Below are 6,762 nucleotides of genomic sequence, written 5' to 3' on the forward strand. Positions count from 1 at the left end.
AATGCTTATGTTTTGTGAACCTCCAAGAAAATGGAATATAAAGCAATACTTTTTGCATTTGGCTACAGGATTCTTTCTCAAAAGAAGCCATATATCATTAATGTTTCATACACTGTTAATAATAACATAAAACACGCTGGGAGTGGTGGCTCATGGTTGTAATCTCAGCCCTTTGGGAGGCCGAGGTGGGTGAATCACTTGAGGCCAGGAGTTCAAGATCAGCCTAGCCAACATGGCAAAACCTTGTCTTTACTAAAAATACAAAAATTAGCCAGGCATGGTGGCACATGCCTGTAGTCCCAGCTACTTGGGAGGCTGAGGCAGGAGAATCACCTGAATATGTGAGGTGGAGGTTGCAGTGAGCTGAGATTGTGGCACACACCAGCCTGGATGACAGAGGGAGATTCTGTTGGAAGGAAGGAACGAAGGAAGGAAGGAAGGAAGGAAGGAAGTAGTGGAGAAAAGAGGAGGGAGGGAGGAGGGAAGGAGGGAGGAGGGAAGAGGGAAGGAGGGAGGGAGGGGAGGGAGGAGGGGAGGAGGGAAGGAGGGAAGGAGGAAGGAGGGAGGGAGGGGAGGGAGGAAGGGAGGAAGGAAGGAAGGGAGGAAGGAAGGAAGGAAATGGAACGGAAGGAACGATGGAAATGGACAAATACGGAAGAGATTGATATAATGGAATGAAGGAATAACACAAAGAAAGATGTGAAAAACAGGGTTAGATGGTCACTTTGCCTGGGATTCTGATGACCTATTAGGCCTATCCTCTTGTTAGGTAGATGGCATTGTTTTCACATGGTCAACTGTATTCGTTCATTTTCATGCTACTAATAAAGACATACTAAAGACCGGGTAATTTATGCAGGAAAGAGGTTTAAAAGACTCACAGTTCCACATGGCTGGGGAGGCCTCACAATCATGGCAGACAGCAAGGAGGAGCAAGTCACGTCTTACATGGATGGCAGCAGGCAAAGAGAGAGCTTGTGCAGAAAAACTCCCTTTTATAAAACCATCAGATCTCATGAGACTTATTCACTATCATGAGAATGGCATGGGAAAGACCTGCCCTCATGATTCAATTACCTCCCACCGGGCCCCTCCCACAACACATGGGAATTTTGGGAGCTACAACTGAAAATGAGATTTGGGTGAGGACACAGCCAAACCTTATCATCAACTATCTTCATTTATAGTGTCTCATATGGGAAACACAGTTTCCCATATGTAATTTGTCCACAATAAATAAAGAAATAACCAATACACCTTTATTGCCAGACATACAGTAGGGATCCAAAAATCACAAATCCTGGTACTTACATAGTGTTTCATTTTCATTATGTCACATCTTAAGTTTTTATTTAGCTTCCTGCATACATGATACTAGGTTAGTAACTATGGGGACCAATTCTCTGTGTAGCTTTGTTAACAGTCCTATTAGAGTAGCAAAGACAGGAATTGTATAGAACGTACTAATGTTACATGGTATAAGCCATGTTTTACTAGCATTAACCTTTATTTTCTAGGTTAGTATCTTGGCCTACTGTAGAATTATTCACCATCAAATATTTTCAAGATTGACCAGGAATTTTCCCACATGCAACAGATGCTGGGCACTGCCATCTGCTCTACCATTCCCTCTGTTGTCACTATTACTTCCTCCAGGTAATAGGGTTTTGGAGGATCCCTGCCCATTTCACTGAATTTCAATGCATTCTCTAGGCTCAAAGTCATCATGAGGCTCCGCGGCTTTTTCCAGTGAGCATACCCACATTCTCCAGTCACCACTGTCAATGTCGAAGGGGCACTGCTGCTGATTCTTAGATTCCTGCCAGGTACCACCACGGATGCACTATAGCTCGCAACATACCAAATTTATAAAGTGCAATGATGGAAAATGCCACTTTTCTCCTTCTGCAATGCACTGTAATTATGATATCAAAGCACATTGTTTATATTCCAAGTTCTTATAGTGTTTTAGCAAAACATCTTCCCATTTTAACCTACTACATTTCCTCCAACCTTTTGTCTTCAACATCCTAGGCACAGACATATCCAACACCAAATTCAAATGAAAGACATCAAGCAATATTCACCGTGCTCCTGTAAGACAAAGCTTTATCATGTTCAGCACCCTTTTGTCTTAGAAGAGATCTTCTCCTTGGAAGCTATGTACTGTGAGATTTAAGTAGTTGTGGACTTAATGGATTCAGCAATTTCCCAGATGTATCCACTAAATAACGTACTCAGACACATCTTAATCTCTAACTGACAATTTCTTCTCTTGACCATGAAAATATAAAGTGAAAAGTGCCAAAACAGGCAAGCAGATCAAGGCTGAGGTCTGTTTAGAGGAAGGAGAGACAGTACCTGTTTGGAAGATTCAGTCAAGGATTCTTGGAAATGTTGTTTGCATTCTGGCTGACCTGAAAGAAGAATTATAATAAATCAGGGATAATAGAAACATCTGCTAGGGTTGAGGCAGCATCACAATACCTATCACAGAGTCAAGAAATAACAGGGCACATGTGGAAAAAAGCAAACAGTGCTATTTGCCAAGAAAATAGAGATATGTTGGCCGGGCGTGGAGGCTCACGCCTGTAATCCCAGCACTTTGGGAGGCCAAGGCAGGTGGATCAAGACCATCCTGGTTTCAACACAGTGAAACCCTGTCTTTACTAAAAACACAAAAAATTAGCCAGGTCTGGTGGCAGGCGCGTGTAGTCTCAGCTACTTGGGAGGCTGAGGCAGGAGAATGGCATGAACCCGGGAGGCAGAGCCTGCAGTGAGCCGAGATCGCACCACTGCACTCCAGCCTGGCTGCAGAGAGAGACATCATCTCAAAAAAAAAAAAAAAAAAAAAAAAGAAAAGAAAATGGAGATAGGTCAGAAATAATGACAGTCATTTGGAAAAGGTAAGTAGTGGCCACTATACTAAGGAAGATTTTATAAATGGAATTTAACTTTGCTCCAAATGGAATGTCTCTTCTTGTCTGTCTTCCTTAAACATAGAGAACGTTATTTAGTATGTTACTTCTCTTTGCCATACTGTTAGCTCTATCTTGATGAGAAAAAAAAAACAATAAATTCAATGTTTAGAGACCAATATTTGCTAACCGTTGATCACTTCCAAATTAGGCCACGTATTTTATTTTGTTTATAATAAATCTGAAATACAGACACAGATTTACATCCTGTAGGACAGTCAGAAGCAAAGTGTTAGTAATTTAAATGTGATCTTTCTTACTGATCACTTTTTGTCATTGAAATGCTGAGTGATTCTCACAGGATCACCGTAAAAATTAAAGATGAGAATATAAAATCATGTCTCCATATATTTTAGATATAGTAGATTACCTAGTTTGTCAGCAATTGTTATTATTTCCATTTCTCAGATGAGAAAACTTAGGACCAGAGAGGTTATATATAATTTGTCCAAGGTTGCCTAACCAGCAAGTGGTGGAAGGTTATGAATCCAGGTAATATGATTTTTTAATCTAAACTTGCATCACAGCAACATTCTGCCTCTCACAGAGGGCCAGAGACCCTGATGGACAATATAAATCTTTTCTTTTGCTTTCTTTTCTTTACTTTTGTCTTCCAAGTATTCATTTTGATGGTATTTTGGCATATATGGGGAGAAAGTTGAGAAAGAGGTTCTGTGAAAACCTCTAAACCTCTATTCCATTCTTATTCGTTTTAATTAAAAGCAAACTCATCTTCTTTTTATGTCACACAAACAGCTTTGATGTGAAAGTCCAGTCATTTCCAGCAAATATTAGCCAATAGATATATCATGCAGAAAGAATCAGTAGTGACAACTACTGGGTGTATCCATTAAGTTACCAATCATTTCTTCTCTACACAGACATCCCAAAAGAACTCAGTACCAAAACAAGCATAACAACACTGATAGGACAGAAAGCAACCACTGTATTAACAGCTAGGCCACTGTCTAATTCCTCAAGATCAGAGCCCTGGTAAAACACTGTTGGAACATGCAGCTTGCTGGAACCTAACAGAGAATCTTTCCATCAGCCCAAACCCCAGTCTTGTGAATTTACTTCCTTCCATCTGGCAGCACAACCCAGAGTGGTGACTAGTCTACTTTAGGTGTGTATACAAGGAAGAGAGTGCATGGCAGGAAAGTTAGTTGGTGCCATGGTCTGAATGTGCGTGTCCCCCTCCAAATCCATATATTGAAATTTAATCACTAAGGTGATGGTGTTAGAAGTTGGGCCCTTTGGGAGGTGATTAGGCCATGAAGGATTAGTGCCTTTATAGAAGAGGCTTATGGGAGCTTGTCAATTCCTTCCCCTCCACCACGTGAGGATACACAGGCACCATCTGTAAGGACGAAGGCCCTCATGAGACACTGAATCTGCCAGCAACTTGATTTTGGACTTCCCAGCCTCCAGAATACTGAGCAATACATTTCTATTGTTTTTAAATTACCCAGTCTAAGGTCTTTTGTTATAGTGGCCCAAATAGACTAAGAGAGTTGGCTTACTGATGTCTCCTGCAAGTAACAGGAAGTAGGAGTGAAGTAAACACATACATTTCAGGCTACAGTGACTCTCTGCCTATTAATACATGAGTCGATCAATGATTTGGAAAATGATCAAAGATGGAGAACATGATCGGAAGAAAACACAGAGCATATCTCATCCTTAAAAAAAAAAATCAGCATTTTAAGACAGTTTAAAACAAATTCAAGCTCAACTGGCAAATATCCTAGCATGGATCATGTTTAAAATTATGGGGAAATTTTGCAAATGTATTTACTCCTTAGCTTCCAGAAAGACAAATTCCTCAATTATGAGACCATATTCACTGAAATCATCAAATGAACTATTGCAGCAGATGGGAATAGCAGATAATATGTTTATTTGGAGTTACATTGGACTTGGTGACCAAAGACATTTTACTTACTGTTTTTGAGCTTACATCTCAATTTTTTTCTATGCAATATGTTAAAGATACACATATTCTCTTACAGACACACACATACAGACCCAGGAACTATTAAGCTGAAAGACTATATAAGAAAAATATTGTCTCTCAAGACTAAATACTATACTTAGCTCCAAGATAAATATCATTATATAAATAAGCAACAAAACAGACCCAGTGTTCATTTATAAATTCAGAGAAAACAGCTCCAGGACAATAGGATTCATGGGTCTTTCACCATATTCAATTTTTCATATTCCTGATATACACTGTAGTTCTCCCTGAGTTGACACTTGGAAATGAGCAAAAGCTTTTACTGGGGGTTGCCTAGGAATCCCTGCAGAAATGATCTCCCTCTATATGGGGATGCATATTTAATTGGTTTTCTATTTGTAGGCTATTTTATAATATTGTTGGTTAGAAGTTAATTGTAGAGAACTGTTAGTATGTGAATATTTGTCCATAGTGATGTACATGAATTTTGATCACTGTACATACAAGTAGTTTCTGCCAAGTATAAAAGATAAAACACCACACCTTATTGCCCTAAGAAATATGAACCAGTTTAGTATTAATAATATGTTTGTTTTAGCATATATATGTGTGTATGTAGATACCTATGTGCATATGTGTTCTTCAGATTCTGTTCCGAATCACTCTTTACAATCTTATATTGGTTCACTCTTTAATTCCTGAGTTGAATAAAATGGCTGATATGTTTATTTTATATTTGCATGAGATTCATTGCTTTAACTTTTCAAAAAGCATAAATTACCACATATACACACCTGTTAGTAAATATCATATTTGATTAGAATGAATGCATATTAATAATTAATGTTACTGGAAATTGGTTCAGAGTGGTCGTAATAGTTTTTGGGTTTCTTTGCCACCCATGCAAGGAGAACATTTTTCTCATCTCATTAAGAAAAAGTGATAACTTTCTGTCAGATACACTAAAGAGCAGGAACACGATGTGTGGCCTCATGGCTCTGTAGACTACATAACCATGGAGGTGCCATGCAGACAAACTCTGACAACAGTTTACTCACTTTTTGCTGGGATTTAGAAGAAAGTGACAATAAAGACAGCTTAATAGTATGGGGAAATATAGGCTGACATAAATTATATTATGAACCTAAAAAGTACAGGAAGCATGGGGCAGTGGCCACAGAAACACTTGCAGAAGACAAGCATTAGAACGAACAAGAAAAGCATTGTTCTTCCTAACTGCTATTACATAGGTCCTCTCAATCATCCCATTGTCTCTTTTTTCCCCTTGGTCTTTGGTGCCTTTTTTTCAAAAACAACACAAGTCCTTATAGGCAATAATTAAACAACAATTACAGAACAATAAATAGGATCTATAGCCAAAAAAGGAAGTTTTACTTCTTTAACGCAGTCTTCTAAATTGATTAAAGCTTCACAAGAACTCCGAAATAATCTAAAATAATTTTGACAGGTAACTGTACTATTCATGTCAACATTAATCCATGCTAAGTGAACATCAAGGTCACCTGTCCAGAATATTTTAAATGAATTTTAGCATTCCTGAAAGAATGGCAAGATACGCCCTTTTTATACATATTGCTATGGGATTTAGGTTAAACTCCTATATTTAACAACACTTGAGGCTTTAGATGTAAAATTATCTGAACATTATTTTATTAACATAATAACAGAATTTTGAGATCCAAAGGAGCTTAAAGATTTTCTTATAAATCCTCCTTTATCATGTTTGAATATTAGGAAGAAAATATTCTTTAAGTATGCCCCAACTCTTCTCAAACATTTCTGGCATGAAAAATGAAATCTTCA

The sequence above is a fragment of the Papio anubis genome, chromosome 8 (assembly GCF_008728515.1).
Source record: "Papio anubis isolate 15944 chromosome 8, Panubis1.0, whole genome shotgun sequence".
Lineage (NCBI taxonomy): Eukaryota > Metazoa > Chordata > Mammalia > Primates > Cercopithecidae > Papio > Papio anubis.